Here is a 17,056-nt window from a genome sequence, read left to right on the forward strand (position 1 = left end):
CCAATGGAGCTATCTTGCAGGATTCAGTTTCAATGGGGCTGGGTTCCTCCAGTCACCAAATCAGTCATACACACAAACACACACAAATTAACATGACACGCCTGACCCGGCCGGGTTGATCAGCATGGACAGGCTGACACCCTCATATGCCAAGAATCAGTCCATAAGAGCAACAATAAACTGTAGTCAGACACAAGCACACAGGTGAACAGAATCCCTCTGAATCCGGCTGGGTGTCCAGCTGACACCCTCATGGGCCAGCATTCAGTTCATAAGGGCACGTCTGAGTCAAACTGGGTCAATCAGCCTGTACAAGCCGATCCCCTTATGTGTTTCAAACTCAGCAAATCCCAATCTTTGGCCTCTTGATGAGCAGACCCCACAGTATTTTTGGGCTTCACAGGGATCTTTAGCTTAGGTAAAAGAAGCGTTGCTGCAGAGCACAGAAGGAAAGAGAAGCAGAGAAGGAAAAATATACCCAATTACTACCAGTTTGACTATAAAAGTTATTTATTGCTAAGCATATGAAATATATAATGGTACTAATAGTAATAGACATACAAAAGAAAAACAAACACAAACAATGACAATACTACCCTGGTTTCACTAAGTATTTGGGGAAACTTAGCTCAAGCTTAACTGATACAGTTCAGGTTCAGAAGTTTATGCCTAGAAAGAAGACAGAGAACGCTGGGATCTCACCTAGTCCACGGTACTCAGGCTGCAAAGCTGACAGGCACAGTCTGTAGCACAGTCCTTGAAGGGAGAGATGATCTGTTCTTCCAGCGTCCCAAGAACGACAGGGGATGGTGTCAGCACAGGGGTTTTCTTCTTCTCCTTCTTTCCTCCTGCTTCTACTTCTTTTCCTTCCTTTTCCTCTTCTTTCCTTTTCCTGCAGCACACACACTTACAGATTTTTATACCCTCAGTTCAGCTGCTTTGAAGCACCCTCAGTAGTGTAAATCATTGTCTTTTCTATTGACAAGGGGTTATCTGGTTTGGACCATCTCAGGAAACTGATTGATAATCAGGAAACACTTAAGATTAGGGAGTAACCCAAATACTTGGGAGCCAGCTTGAAATTCCTATGGGTGGCAGATATACTGATGGGATATCTCATGGTTTCTTCAGGAACAATAGATAGCTTGCAGCATCAGGATTTTGGATTTTTACTTGTTGTGCACAAGCCTCAGCTTAGCATGACTTTTCCAGATCTTACTATAGTCTTTTAACAGGCTTAAGACAATTATTGGGGTGCTCATAACCTTTTGTGGAGAGGACTCCCACCAGTCGTCTCGGGAAAAGTATGACAACACCTGTGATTAGGGCTCCAACGGGCTGGACGCTGTGATGAACCCTTAACCATTGTTCAAGTGTTGCCCATACCCCCTCTGACTCGGTCTCTTGCCTCAGCATTCCCTAACCCGGCAACCGAGCTTTAGTCAATCAAGTTTAAATAGGCCTCCCATAGTGGGACCGGGGAATGTATGGCCCAAGATGCCTATTAAACTTAGAGGTGTGTGTGTGGCTGGGGGGGGGAAAGTCCTTGTAAATCCAGATTAGAACTGGTCTGATAAATGCTGAGCTGGGTGTGTGTGAACATGGGTTGATTAGCATTTGGAGCACAGATTCCCCATCATGCAGTGCTCCCCTGCTTCTCTGGTCCCAGAATTCACTGCAGTCTCTGCTTCAGGCTTTCTGTTCTCCATCTCTCATGTAAATGAATGGGCATCTGGTTCCATCTCGGATGCAAATGAAACCTAGGGCAGTTGTTTCACTCTTGTCACCCTTATCTGGAGGGTCTTAGGTGTGTCTCTCACTGCATCTTAATCCGTTTCATTTATGTAGAGAAGGGGAGGGAGGGGGGGTGAGTCAGACAGACTGCATCCTATGCCAGGGTTCCCAAGAACACACAGCTGAGATGTAACATAGAGGATAGTAAAAGGTTAGCCTTGAGTAGTGGGGTATAGAAGATGAGTCGTAGCTCATGAGAGGGATAGAAGTGTATTTATAATTACTTTATATAAAAAGGCCTATATTTACAATAGTGGTTCCACCTCCGCATCACTAATATGTGAGTGCCTTTAAAAGGATTTGAAAGTACTAGGCATGGGCTCTCTGGAAATCAGGCCTCTTTATGATGTTTCAAGTACACAACCACAACTCAGGGTACATGGTATCACTATGTACAATTTACTTGAACCTAAAAAGAATTCATTTAACTGAGTAGTGTTTTATTTGTGTGGGATGTGATGCATTCCTGTTGAGCTTTTTCCCCACCCAACCCCAAGGACGTGCTGTGAGCCTAATCCATTCTTGCAACAACACAATATACCTTTTAAGCACTTAACTTCTGTCCTTCACATGACCTTGTATCTTTAATGACTTTACTGTTGTTAATGTTCATTCTTGGTAGTAGTCATTTTTCATTTTTTGCATCATGTCAATGCTTGGTGAAACAAGAACCACAAACAAGAAGAAATACAGCTCAAAGAGTCAATTTTTTACTCACCAGTGCTGATACCATGAATTCACAGAATGGTGATTTAATTGATCATTATGATTTCAGCCATATCAGTGGAACAAAGTGCAGATCATGAGTATGGAGAGAAAAAGGTGTTAGAAGATGTTAAAATAATCTTATATTTTAAAAACATATGTTACTATTCTTTGCAGGAATCTTTCCTTTACAGAAGATGATGTTAGTCTAGAGAGTAGAAGAATGAGGGGGGATTTAATAGCAGCCTTCAGTTACCTAAAGGGTGGTTCAAAAGAGGAGGGAGCTGGACTGTTCTCAGCGGTGGCAGACGACAGAACAAGGAGCAACAATCTTAAGTTGCAGGAAGGAAGTTTAGGCTAGATATTAGGAAAATCTCTCTCACTACAGGGTAGTAAAAACACTCGAACAAGTTACCCACAGAGGTTGTAGACTCTCCATCCCTGGAGAGTTTTAAGACCTGCCTAGACAAAGCCTTGACTGGGATGATCTAGTCAGGGATAGTTCTGCTTTGAGCAGGTGGTTAGACTAGATGACCTCCTGAGGTCACTTCCAGCCCTCATTTTCTATGATTCTATTTAAAACATTCTGCTAATGAGGCCTCTTCTACTCTGATGAAACTTAAATCACATTACATAATCCAATTTATCCAAAGTGGTATGAACCTTTTTTATTAACTCTATTTTGCTTCCAAAATGGCTTCTTTCCATTTAACTTACTCATGACCAACTTAAGATAAATAAGCTTGAAATGAAAGTACCAGTGGGCACATCTATACATGCTATTAATTCAAAGTAGGCTTACTGCACAGTAGAAATACTGCACAGTAAGCCTACCCATGAGCACACCTACTTGTTCTCTCTACTAAGAGCAGGTTTGCTCCCAGTGGGAGCAGCCTGGTACAGGTCTGCTCTTTCCTATCATATGGCCCTGCTCCTCACCACTTATTTGGCTGTGAGGGCTGTCCATCATGCAATCCTTCCCCTTGCCACCAATTGGTGGCAAGGGATGGAGCCACATGACAAGCAGCCCACTCAGCCAATCAGCAGTGAGGGGGCAGGGGCCATCTTGGACTGCCCTTTATGCAGGCAGCACCCTCCTCCTCCCTTCTTCACCAGTTGGCTGCACTGCCATGAGGATTGCTGGCTCCCTCTGGGGAGCCAGCATGTTATTTTCAGTAAGTTTTGTCTTTTTTCCCCCAACAGATTTCAGGGGCAATGCCAGATTTCACAATTTCTGCAAAATCGCAATTTTATGATATGATATTTGTGATTTGATTTTTGGTCATCAGGTCTTTGGTTTCCTGCTTTATATTCAGTTTAATAATAAATGCCTAAATCTGAAGAACATGTACACATTAAATTTACAAATTGATATTTTTTTGGACTAGAATTGTGAAAAGGGTAATGGAAAGGTCATTTCCAACCCCCATGGCTTTTCCTATCGTTGGGTGTATCTACACTGATAGTTTCTATAAACCTGAAGGGCCACCCAGTTTTACTGGTAAATGCCTAGCTTTTTGGTATAAGGTTGACCTTGTCCCTTTCTATAGTATATTTGGACTTACCTGGATGTGCAGGCCTTGAGCTTTGTGAAATGGGAGGAATGATTATGGAACCATCGAGTCTGACTGCTCAAACACTACTCTGATAGGAAAGGCTACTCAAGAGTACTTGGTCTTAGTCAAAGTATCTGCCTAGAAAAGTGATTCTCAACCAGGGTGTCTTGGGGCAGAATCCACTAGCCAGCCCAGCCCCTTGAGCAGACTTAGTGGGAAAAGGGGACCTTAAATAGGATGGCTGTGATTGGCAGGCCTGGGCAGAAGTAGAGAGTCAGGTGACTTAGAGTGGCTCAAAAACAGGGCTTGGCCCAGAAGGGACAGCCTGGCTGTAGGAGCCACAGGAGGTACTGCTCCAGGGAGGAGCCAGTCCAGACTGCCTGGAGGAAAGGACTTGGTGCCACAAAAGGGTGGAAGAGACCGTGTGCTATTACCAACACAAGGTAAGTACTTCATATCTTTTGTGTTTGTGGTACCGTTGAATGAGGTAAACCCCAGCAGGGAAGTTTGTGTTTGGTAAGCCTTATATTTAGGAGGGGATGCTCATGCATTTGATTTGTTTGAACTGGAGGACTGGGGTGACTATAAGGGTTATATCAGAGCCTACTGGGGTGCAGCAGAGGCACCCAATTTAGAGCACTCCTGGGGGCTGGAGCCCTGAGGTCTCCTGTGTTGGCAGCAGCTCAAATATGTTTCAAAACGGAGGACTGTGGCATGTTAAAGTGTCTGGCAGCAAAACCTGGGGGAGCATAAACCCTGTGCCCGTAAAGGGGGGATACCTGTGGGCCGTAATATCATTTTCTATAGTCAAAAAATTGTGAACACTAAGGCTGGCACTTTCTGAGGGGTGCCTGGAGTCTCGTGAGGGGTGTCTTGCTCTAACCAGACGTGCCTTGAGTCTAAAAATGCTGAGAACTACTGGCCAAGAGAAACCCTTTCCAAGCAAACAACCAAACAGCTTTTGGATACTAATTATTTTCTATCAAGGGACTGGCTGTAAACAAGTGATGTAGAAGGAAACGCTCATTGTCCAATTATTGCAAGCCATCCATTTCCCTAGCATAATCCTATGTATAGAAGCTCACTGACTGATGCTGTATTGAATGTGAACTCTTAATGTGCTAACAACAGCAAGCAGTGAAGGACGAAGGGAAAAGCAATCGCAGCAGCTCAGGACAGCATAAGACAGATTGAATCTGTCTCAGCCAGGCATGCTGATGTTCATAAGAAATGATATTTTCAATAGATGTTTTTTTACCAGAGGGAAAATTTTACTCATTATAGCATTAGAAAAATAAGCAAAAGCTCTCCAATGGGCTGATAATTATATGGCTATCAAGCTCACTGAGACAGCGTGTGACAAAATGGAAGCAGACAGAAAAGCATGCGGTACATATCCCAAAAGGAGAGAAGCATTTGTCAAACTCATATTGTACCTGCCACAGTGAATTCTTTGCAATCAGAATGATTCCAGCAGACAAACATAATCATATGGGAAAGCAGAAGGAAGATATCGCTCATGAAACTGTGAGCAGGTTTAAGCCTAAGTAAATTTGAGAGAAAATATGAAGTGAAATGAAAAGATACATAAGATAAGATAGCTACCACTTTCCCTGCTGTTTGTATGCTGCTCTATCATACAAGGGCCAAATTCAACATTAGCTGGTATATAAATATATAGGGGTGGATTCCAAAACTAAAGTAGAAATAAATTGGGTGCCTTATATAGATTCTCTTTTTATCCCTGACCATATAAATGCACAGAAATCCCTAATACAGGCACACAGAAATATATGTTCTTAAGTGTCTTTATTCAAAACTGCACACTGTAAATGCTAGCAGAATTGAGCACTTAGGATTTGAATACCTTTATGGGTAGTGCAAGCATTGTGTTAAAGTTTTCACTTAATTTTTATAACCTTTTTGTGAGTCCTTTTCATAAATATTCTATCAAAGGAAAGCTGGACTTTATTCCCCCCCTTCCCTTGCCGGTTATGCTTTTCACTGCACATCATTTTGAAGCGCGCACGCGCGTGTGTGTGTGTGTGTGTGTGTGTGTGTGTGTGTGTACAAATATAAACATACAATTTAGATAGAGAAGTGGGTCCTGGGTGGATCTGACACAATAGGATTATTATAAAGCTGCTCTTCACGCTATATCTGAAACTCTATATGTTACATATTCAGGCCTCTTTGGTTTGTGGGTGCTAGAGCAGAGAAGACACGTGACCTGAATACATAACAACCGAACTGGGTGAAGGGCTCATTAGAATCTGATTGATTGAGGGAAGGGAGATTAGCACAAACAAGCCTGGTTTGGTTGATGATGGATGAGGGGAAATGTATACACATAAGCCCAAGTAGTTGACTCTTATAACAGTAAGGAAAAGAGAAGCTAAACTGCTTATCAATACATGCCCTTTTTCTTTACCCATAGGCACACTCTCTGCCTGTTACCACAGACCATCATTGTATCAGTCCATCTAGGAATGCCTTTCCTACCATTCCCTTAAAGCACCTTTCTGAATACAACTTAACCAGCCCTACCCCCTTCCAACAAAACCATACAGCAAATGTATGTGACTTGTAGTCATCATGGGGAAAACAGTCTGGTAAAATGATACATGCACAATGGTCCTGCAGCAAGGTAGGGCTCAAGTGAACAGCTGTCTTGAGTAATAGCTGTGGTTCAAGTAAGACATCAGGTTGTTGGTACAGGAATATGTACTGTTATGCTGTGTCCATTTTTTTTCTTGGGCATCTGTGTCAAGGATATTGCATGCATAGTAAGTCTAAGAGCTTCACAATGATTGCGTATGTGGATTTTTGGAGAAATGTTGAAGCCAGAGACTTTGAGTTTAGCTTTGGTTTTGGATAAGTATCTGAATTGCCTTGAAGCTCAAGGTCTTCACTTGAAACGCTTCAGTTCAGGTTCAATTTTGCTCTGAATTTTGACTTTGCTTTCTGCCTGGTATGTGTTATCTCTATGCAGTCTGCAGTTCATCTGTAATATGTTTGTTATTAGCTATCAACAATCTTTAAATAAAATTCCTTCTGAGACCATCTTCCGAATAAGCATGAAAACTCATAAGCTAGGGACAGAAGTTGCACATTAACTAGCTTAAGTAATCAGAAACTGGTTTAAACCTGTAACAGAACAGAAGTTCAGTGCACATAAATTAGTTTCAAGATGGCTGAAATTGGTTTAAGATAAACCTGGATGGATGTAGTATCAGACGTAACTGATTTAGGTCAAACCAGTTTCTGGAAATTCTGCCCCAGATAACTTGAATTGAGAAGGTAACTCTCAGTTCTCCCACATCCCAGGCAGCCTCTCTGCTTCAGCAGAACAGAGCTGGTCCCACCCCCAGATGTCAGCAGGGGCTTTTCTAACCCTGGCTGCCTTTCAGGCTTGAAAAGTAAATGTCAGTTCACTTTTCTTATCAGTTCAATCTAGGCAGTTTACAGAAACTTGCAAAGATTTCATCAATTCAGCCTTGGGTTTTTTGTCTACCTGTACTTAGCCATATTCTCTCTCTCAAACAGAGATATAATGTACATATTACGAGCAAATTGTACATGTTGGTGCAAACCAGCACCAATGGACTGCTGCTTCATTCTTTTTCCTTTATTAAAAATCCAACTATCAACATGACTATCAATGCGTGTTGTTCTCTAGCGTTACACATGGCTCTTTACTGCTTTGTACAGCTTTAAATATAACATAGAAAAAGTTATGCGTATTTTACAGAGAGAAAAAAGTATTCTATACATTTCCTCTGAGTCTGCCTTTAGCAAATTGTTTCTGAGAACTGAAAATCTCCTAGCAATGCATGTCCAATCGACACCAGATGATAACCACAAATGACATCAGAAGATAAGTATTGTATGTACATTGATAGCACTCAGGGTTCAATTCTGTCTAGGCTAGCCAAGCAATTGTTGGCAATTTCCACTGACCTCTGTGAAGGCCAGGGTGCTCAGCATATCCAACAACTGCTGAGCCCCTTATAGATCCAACCCCAATACATTAAACTCAGATCTGTGGGCACCATCAGGTAGTTAAATGCTGAAAATGCAACCGCAATTAATGATTGATGCACAAGTGGAAGCTGATCTGAGGCCCTGCTGGATATCAGAGTTATTTTCTCTCATTGCTATGCACTGTATAAGAGGGTCTTAAATTTTTGTGAAAAGAAAATAAGGCCTGAAAGTATATTAGGGAGAATAAAAAGAGGTGAAAAATATAAAATCAATACCTCATTTCAGCTGTCAAAATGTAGTGTTCAGAACCTGGCTTATTTTCGAATGGCAAGAGCTATAATTAGGCTTTTACAAAGGGGAAAGAAGTCAGATAAAAGGGCAAGAACAATGTTTCCCATGGCTGAGAATACTCCTGGTAAAGCAAAGCAGATAATTCTAATCACTTTGTTAGCAGTCCTACCTTCCTGCCCAGCTAGGAAAAAAAGAAATTTCCAGTAGAGATATATCAGCCTCTCATAAACCTTTGCTAATAGGGCAGCACCCCAACAGCATCAACCTTTTAAAGAAGAGAGATCCTGGATTAATAACACATAATGACAGATTGTGATTTAAGAACTAAAGGTCACCTGTAAAGATGAGAATGAAATCTCAACAGTCTGTCCTTTTTTAATAGGTAAAATATCTGTCATCACGGCTAGTCCCTGCATTTAAGAAATCTTGAAGCCATGCTGCAGACTGGTTATGCACATCTTTATTCAGATAAGCACTGTTTAGTTCCACAGCTAATTCCAGTAAGGTTACTGGTACACTTTGGGCGTGGTCAAGGATAAGGGGTTCCAGTGTCACATTTAAATAAAAGGCCACTAAGTACTACAGGCACAATAACTCTTGTTGCTTTGAATTAGTATTCACCCTCTGAGTTAGGACCTTCCATCCCACTTTTCATGCCTCTGATTTCCACCATGTACAGCTATCATTAAGGACATGTGCAAGGTAACATGTATGGCAAGTTCCACAAAGAAGCATTAATAAGGATAAGTTTTCATGTTCAGGATAAGTTCTCATGTTCAGGTGGAAGCAAGAAATGAAAGAGGAATTCAACGTTCATAGAAAGAACAGATACAGCCTGTTCTTGTGGCTATGACATGTATTTACCACTCTGCTCTTTTTTTCTAAACAACACATACCTGGGATAAAACCATTCCTAGGAAGCACAGGCTTGGTTTGCACTAGAACAGAGGCAGGTAATTATTTTGGCTGGAGGGCTGCTTAACGTGTTTTGGTGAGCTGTCAAGGGCCGCAAGGGTAGCTCTACCCCTTTGCAGGTGCCCTGCCCCCTGGTCACCATCTTGGGATCAGAAGTCCTACCTCCTAACCCCTGACCTTTGCCACCAGAAGTCCCTCTCCTCGCCCCAGAAGTGCTCCATTGGGAAAGGGGGTTTGCCATCTTGGACCTGGAAAAAACACAAGTTATATGCTAAAAATCAAACATCCATAATGATATATTTTAATTTTATTTAAAAGAAAGTATGTTTGTCTTGATTTGTGTGTGTTTGCATTGTGTATATAGAGATGATTGCATAATAGCTCAAAACAAACTGTTACTCATATACTGTGGAAGGTGTGAGGGGGTATGGGGTTGCGGGGGTATGAGTGTAGATGTGTCTATGTGCAGTGTGGGGGAGGGTGTGGGTGGATCCCACTTTAGGAGTGTGTGTAGATGTGGCTGGGGATGGGGGGGGGGGGGGGGGGGGGGGGGGATATCCACCCCCCCACAAACTCCCATGCACACCTATCTATTGAAAATGGTGCATGGGAGTCCCCTGTGCGTGCCCCTGAGCCGGTCAACACCCATCCCACAACAGCCTGGAACCCATGTGCTCTGCAGCATCTCCCTATCACCATCAACAGCGTACAGCCCCAGCCCACTCCACACCTGCTTTGAACTCATCTCATTAGAAGTGGACCAGCTGGAACCCACACCACAGCAGGGTCAGGTGGGCAGGGGCAGGGAATCCAGGCCCCTAAACAATATAGCTATGGCAGAAAAAAAAAAAATCTAATGTGGATGCAGATACTGGTAAAAAGGTGCTCAGGAAAATGTTTAAAGTTATATCAGGAAAATAACTTTCCAGTATAAGCTGTGTAGTCACTAAAGAAATTCATTGGTAGTTCTATAAAAGCCAATCCTTTTAAGTGTAGACAAGGCCACTGAATCAGCAATGTGCAAAGAGAATTTTCCACTACTTCCTTTTCCTCTAGTGGCTGCTCTGTCTTCACCACCATTCATTATAGTAAGCAGAGTGGAATAAATATTAATAGAAGCATTGATATTTCATTGTAAATTATGAATGGAGAGAACATTTCAGTGTTGAAACATCCCTGAGCTGAAAATAAAGAGAATCTCAATAAAGCAAGGGGAAAGAGGCTAAAAAGTCAAAACAAACATGGGACTAAATTGATCTTGGTGCTACATCTGGGATCAATCATTTGGCCTTTACTAGGGCTCTGCAAAATTTCGCCAGCCGTTTCGTTTTGACACTGTTTCGACCAATTTTGAGGTCGAAACAGCAAAATTGGAATGAAACAAAGGTCGTTGAAATAGCCGCAATACAAAATGAGGGTGGTCAAAATGTTTTGACTATAGGCTGGGGATGGGAAGTCAGTCTAGCTGGGCTGACTTCCCATCCCCAGTGCAAAATCCTGCAGGGGATGGGAAGTTAACCCAGCTGAGTTGACTTCCCATTCCCCACACTAGATTGTGCAGGGGGTGGGAGGCAGCCCAGCTGGGCTGCTTTCCCATCCCCCATGCTAGAATTTCCTATGGCTTGTAGGAGAACATTCCACAGTCAATAAAATCTTAACAGTAGTCCGACTGTTTTAGCTAATGTATATCTTTATACTTCTTTGAGGCACCCTACAAAAAGGTTGGGGGAATATAAAGAGGTTTGCTAGTTTTAGAGTATGGGGGATGGGGGTCAGTTGGGTTTTTGGCAAGTATATATAGGTCTTTTGGTGTAGGGGTTTTGTTTTTCTTCTATAAACTGAGTAATGTGAACATTTCTCATCTCCATCTGGCTGAAAAGCGCTCTCATCCTTTTGATTATCCATACTAAATGGAACCACTAAAAGCCCAAAGATACTTAGGACAAACATACTGATGTTTCCACAAAACATAAACGTCAAATGTATTTATGGCACAGAAATACAGGCTGCATGTAAGAAACGTAATTAAGCTTCCAAAATCATCACTTATTCTCCATTACTTGCCTCTCTCAAAAACATTTTGAATGTTTTATTTTTAAACATGGAGACCACTTTATTTTGAGTCTTTAAAAAATATTATAATACCAATATGCTGATATTCCTTTTATGACTTGTTTTCTTTTTTTTCCTGATTCTATAGAAATTTATTGACGCACTTGTGAAACATTCTTATATTTTCCCGGTTCCCTCATACAATGGTACACAAATAATAGAGCCGATATATGTCATGGTGGAAAATAAAGAAAGAAAGAAAGAAATCCACACAGCTCTTATTCAGAGAAGGAGACATGAAGCCGGACAACATAGTGAAAATTTAATAGATTGTTGGCGCCCTGAAGAAAGCAATGTCTGAAGCCTTTCAAAAAAGCTATATGCTTGGGAAATATGTGCCTATATTATGCATGATGAGTCGTTACTAGCTACTCTAAAGGAGATTAAACTAGTTTTTCACTGTCATGTTTTACATGTGGGGGAACTCTAAAGGCCATGCATAAATCATTTTTTAATCGATCTGTTTATCCATAAAAGCAGAATAAATTTAATTAATGATTAATGAAAATCAAAGCACTTTCTATGTGCACTAGCGATAGGTAGTTTTATTCTCCAAACAATATAAGTTCCTATCTTGAACAGCTTCATTTTAGTCATACTGCCTGTTCTCTTTCACTAATAGCACTTAGGATTGAAAACTTGAAGGACGTAGCCATGCAGCCACTTAAAAAATATCTATTGGTAGGTTTCCCAATCCATCCAAAATACGGGCCAGATACAAATCTGCTTTTTCAGGAACACACACAAAACCTCCCTCCTGCTACAAAATGCGACACACAAGGAGTAATCACAAAAGTAGGCCCTGTGGTCTGGGACTCCTTGCCTCCTGCACTTTACAGAGAACAACCCCTCCTGGAAGAAGGCAAATCCTAATTAGTCGTGCTGTTGGCTACAAAGCACCAACTCACAGGCTCAGCATAAAATTCTAGTTTATTGGATGGATGCAAAAGTCAGACCATAAAACTTGGTGCTGATCCCCTCAAACACACGCACATTCATGCGCACACACACACATTCACAGTAGCTAGCTATGAACACTAAGCACTGATGTCAAGATATACCTATCCCCAAACACTGGACTCCACCGTCGATAGCCAGTTGAGGCTTCTTTCAGTGTGATGTTGCTTCAGAAGGGGGTCACCGGCTGGTCCTTCTGGCTGGACAGGCAGGGTGCTGATCAGGTCTAAGAGGGCGCTATTGGAGGTCATTCTTCGCTGCCTTTTATCCTTCTCTGGCAGACTTTGGTGATTCCCCAATTCTCAGGCTTACCCAATCCAGGGGTCGTTGACTTCTAGGGACATCCCTCTTGGTAGCTGCTGGATGGCAGCTGTCAGCCCCAGGGGCCACATCCACATAGTTTCATAGTTTCATAGTTTCAGGGTCGGAAGGGACCTAATAGATCTTCTAGCCCGACCCCCCGCCAGGGCGGGAGAACAACCCAAAAACACAAACAAAACCACTCACCCTAAAAACAAAAACGGGACTCAAATGAGTCCAGCCAGGTAAGTATCCAGCCTCTTCTTAAAGATCCCCAGGGTAGGGGCCAGCACCACCTCCCTTGGAAGTTGGTTCCAGCTCCTAGCCGCCCTGACTGTGAAGTAGTTTTTTCGGATGTCCAATCTGTACCTCCTCTCCATCAACTTGTGCCCATTATTCCTTGTTATGCCAGCAGGGGCTAGGGGAAACAGCGTCTCCCCCAAACCCTTCTGGTTCCCCCTAGTGAGTTTATAGACGGTCACCAGGTCCCCCCTCAGCCTTCTCTTGTGGAGGCTGAATAGGTTCAAGTCCCGCAGTCTCTCACTGTAGGGTCTGCCCTGTTGTCCCCGGATCATGCGGGTGGCCCTCCTCTGGACCCTCTCCATGTTGTCCACATCCCTCCTGAAATGGGGCGCACAGAACTGGACACAATACTCCAGCTGCGGCCTGACCAGCGTCGCATAGAGGGGGAGGATCACCTCCCTGGCTCTACTCGAGATGCACCTGTGGATGCACGACAAGGTCCGGTTAGCCCTGCCAACCATGACCTCGCATTGTCGGCCCATGTCGGCCCACTGTCGGCACAGGTACATGCAGTCTCAGGAGTCCGTTGATGAATTTTGATTGATTCACTGCTGTGATGAACAGAGCTCTAGAAGTGGTTGATCAGGGGGTATTTCAGCCCCAAGGGTCGGTTTCCAACATTGATTAGTTCAAACCAGGGCTTCCACACCTTTAACAGTGAAGTGTCAGGGAGTTCCTGGCTCTGTATTGATTCTTTCCTCTTCTTGGTCTGTAGTTTTGTACATGTTAATTACAATTAATTTTAAGTTGCCTCCCATGTTTTCATCATACCTTTCTGGTGCTGCTGGGCCTTAACATTTGATCGGAAAAGACAGTTGAAGACCTAAAGAGGCCTTTTTGTGACGGACAGCTACTTCTCAATTGGTGTGTCTACATGAGATGCTTTCCTGCACAGTAGACTAATCTACATGTGCAGAGCATTTACTGCACAGTAAATTAGGCTACTGTGCAGTTAGCTATTACCTGTACATACAGGTACTAGATTAACCGTGCAGTAGTTGCTACACTCATGTAGATACTTACTGGGAACAGATTTGCTCCTAGTCAGCCTAGGAAACAGGGGGCCACAGGGGACAGAGGGTTCTCTGTCCCCAGTCCTGGTGGTGTTCAGCTCCTGGCTCCACCCAGAGCCAATCAGTGCAAGGACTGGGGAGCTCTCTGTCCCAGCTCCTAGCTCCCAGTGTGGAACTGGCAGCACTGTGGGGCAAGTGGGGGCTGGGTTCCCAGTCCCTGCCCACTCCCCGGAGCAGCCAGTTCTCCTCTGCACTGCACAGAGCTGCTCCAGAAGGTGGGCAGGGGCCAGGTTCCCAGCCTCACTCACTCTCTGAAGCAGCCAACTCCGTGCCAAGCAGGACAGCTCCAGATGAGCCCTCTCACCCAGCAGGAGACTCACTGACAGCTGCCCCACACAGAGGACGGCTTCCAGCAAAACTCCTGCTGGGCAGAGAAGCCCTGCCTGGCAGGGGGCTTGCTGGCAGCTGTGTGTCCTGATGGGCACAGGGCAGGGAGAGCTCTGCTCACTGCAGGGGCAGCTGTCTCCCAGCCCCCTACATATCAGGTCCTCTCCCAATGTACACAGGGCCATGAGACACCTGGTGCTGCAGCCAACAGAGCTCTCCTGGCCCGGTGCCCCTTGTCACCCTTTGGGCTAGCACCCAGGGGAGTCTGGAGCTCCCCCTGCTGCTGCAGAGGGGCAGAGCAGGGTGGGAGCAAATCTGCAGATGTAGACGTGCTCCCAGGGAAGGTGTATTGTGCAGTATATTACTGCACAGTACACCTACTATGAATTAATAGCACATGTAGATGCACCCAATGTCTTCTTGTTGGAAAGAACATTTAACTGCTGCTATGTTTTTCTTTTCTCGTTCCTGAGGAGATGACATGTTCTTACAGGGAATAACCTTGTCTGGTAATAATGGAACCAAGTAAATTGCCCTTTACAGAGGGCACTCAATGCCAATGTTAGCAAAAGCCCGGTCTCCAGCATGCTGCCTTGTTTTGCAGAAATTGTATTGTTATGGAGAGGTAGAAGGCACTCACTGGTCAACTGAGTAGCACATGTTTTGGTACAGTTTTTATTTCATCCTTGTTCAAATGAAAATATTTGAATGAACAAGGCTTTATCCTTCAAATGCTGCACTTTACACTAAAGATCACAGATAGAATTACAGTCTCTGGTTATGTAAATTCCAGTCCCCTATAACAAAGGAAAAAGCCAGCAAACATCTTGTCAGAGCTAATTACTTGCGTGATTGTGCATGGCATCAGCATTTACAGTAACTCAGCTCAGCAGTAACTGGGTGAAATTCTCTTTGGCCTGAATTATACAAGAGGTTGGAGTAAATTTAAGATGTCCATAGATTTAGGGTAGCATTTTTTTCTGCTAATGAGACTTGAGCAACCTGTTCACCACAAAGTTTAGTGATGAAATTAGCCCTTTTTTGGATCTATAATATCTGCCAGCACACTTTGAATTTTACATGTTTCTTCATTAGTTAATTAGTGGTTTTGACATCAGTGTCTCATCCTCTGGATTAATTCCCGTAACTATTTTCTCAAATATCCTCTCTTCTCACCACGTGGTTGTAACCAAAGCCATGCAGAATTGTTTTTGTGTGATTGATTAGATGACTCCTAAATCTAAGAAGTGCTTTCAAGATGACTTAGAAACATAGATATGCATGCTGGACATGTTCATGTTGCATGAATATGTGTAATATTTTCTTTTTCTGCCCTGATTTTTTGGGGGAACAGAAATAAACTCAAATGTTCACAGAAAGCAAATAAAAAGGGTCAATGATAGCGCTGAAGAAAATTTGCAGGTAGCATTTGAACAAATATTCATGAATATTTTATAGTTTGCAGTAATCACCTAGTGCTAATACTTACAGTGAAGAATTACTCTACTGCTGCTTCACAAGAATTCTATGCGACAGAAACCGCTGCTCTATAATATGTATTGATCTTCCCAGTCAATAGATCTGAATAATTATTGATTTGAAGAGAAGTCAGTGTTTGCATGTTGGTTTTTTTTGGAGCATTAAAAACAAAACAAAGCAAAAAAAACCCAGAAAAAAACTGCTGATATTTGGAATAATAAACCCAAGTGGTCTTTGCAGAGCACCCAGCCATATCACTGCTCATTTCACTAGTAATGTGCATGTTCGAGAGTCAAACAGACTGTTCTAAACCAAAAGTGCTCAGCCCCTGGAGCTGTGCTATCTACAAAGTAAGCTCCCTACAGGCTGGATAGCATGGCCCTGTGCACTAGATTGAGTATGCAGGGAGGTGAGGGTGTGCAGAGCCCTATACTGGGACATAGGGCTCGGCAGGGGCAGCACAGGGCACCAAAGCCCCAGCTGTGGCACACAGGGCTATGCGGGACCTGATCCTGGCACATGGGCCCCAATCTGGCCCAAAGACCAGTTCACTGCCTCGCATGTGGCCCATGGCGACCCATTGTTCTAGGCCATTTGAGAGGTATTCCTTCAGCCCCTACCAGGCAGACTCATTCACTTTCTACTTTTGTTCTCTGCCTCAAGTTTTCCTCCTTAGTCTGTGTAGCAGGACACTAAGGTGCCTGCTACTGAGAGAGCCAGGAAGACTCTTCAGGTGCTGGTTGCCAAGGCAACCAAAGGGAGCTAATGGCTCACACCTGCCTAGCCAGCTGAAGGACGGGGCAGGGCCTGGCCCCTATAGAAAGCACAGGCAGGAGGCCACAGGCAGTTCCCTACCAGCAGCCAAGGCAGAAAGAGCTCCCTGAGCAAGGGTGCGAGAATTGCAGGTACTGCTCAAAGCAGGGTTAAGGAGGGCAGCTCTGGGACGTTTTAGTAACGTGATTACAGCCAGGCGGCGTTAAGTTCGGTTATGGCCTAGGGGCTTGTGTTTGCTTTGTTAGTTTACACCGGTGGTTTGGGTGAGGCTATAAGGGGATGGAGGAGGCCTCATAGGGGACTCACGGTAGAGTGAGGACCCCAGCCCCAGCGAGGGCACAGAGTTCGGGGTGCACAGACCCCAGCTCCAGAGAAGAGCCCTGTGAGAGGGCCGCATTGCAGAGAGAAGAGGCCTGAGAGACGGGGCGGCATACGGAGGAGGCCCGAGAGACGGGGCTGGAGCTCCCGAGCGCTAAAGAGGGCATG

Source organism: Alligator sinensis, unplaced genomic scaffold (assembly GCF_000455745.1).
Source record: "Alligator sinensis unplaced genomic scaffold, ASM45574v1 scaffold135_2, whole genome shotgun sequence".
NCBI classification, from domain to species: Eukaryota; Metazoa; Chordata; order Crocodylia; family Alligatoridae; genus Alligator; species Alligator sinensis.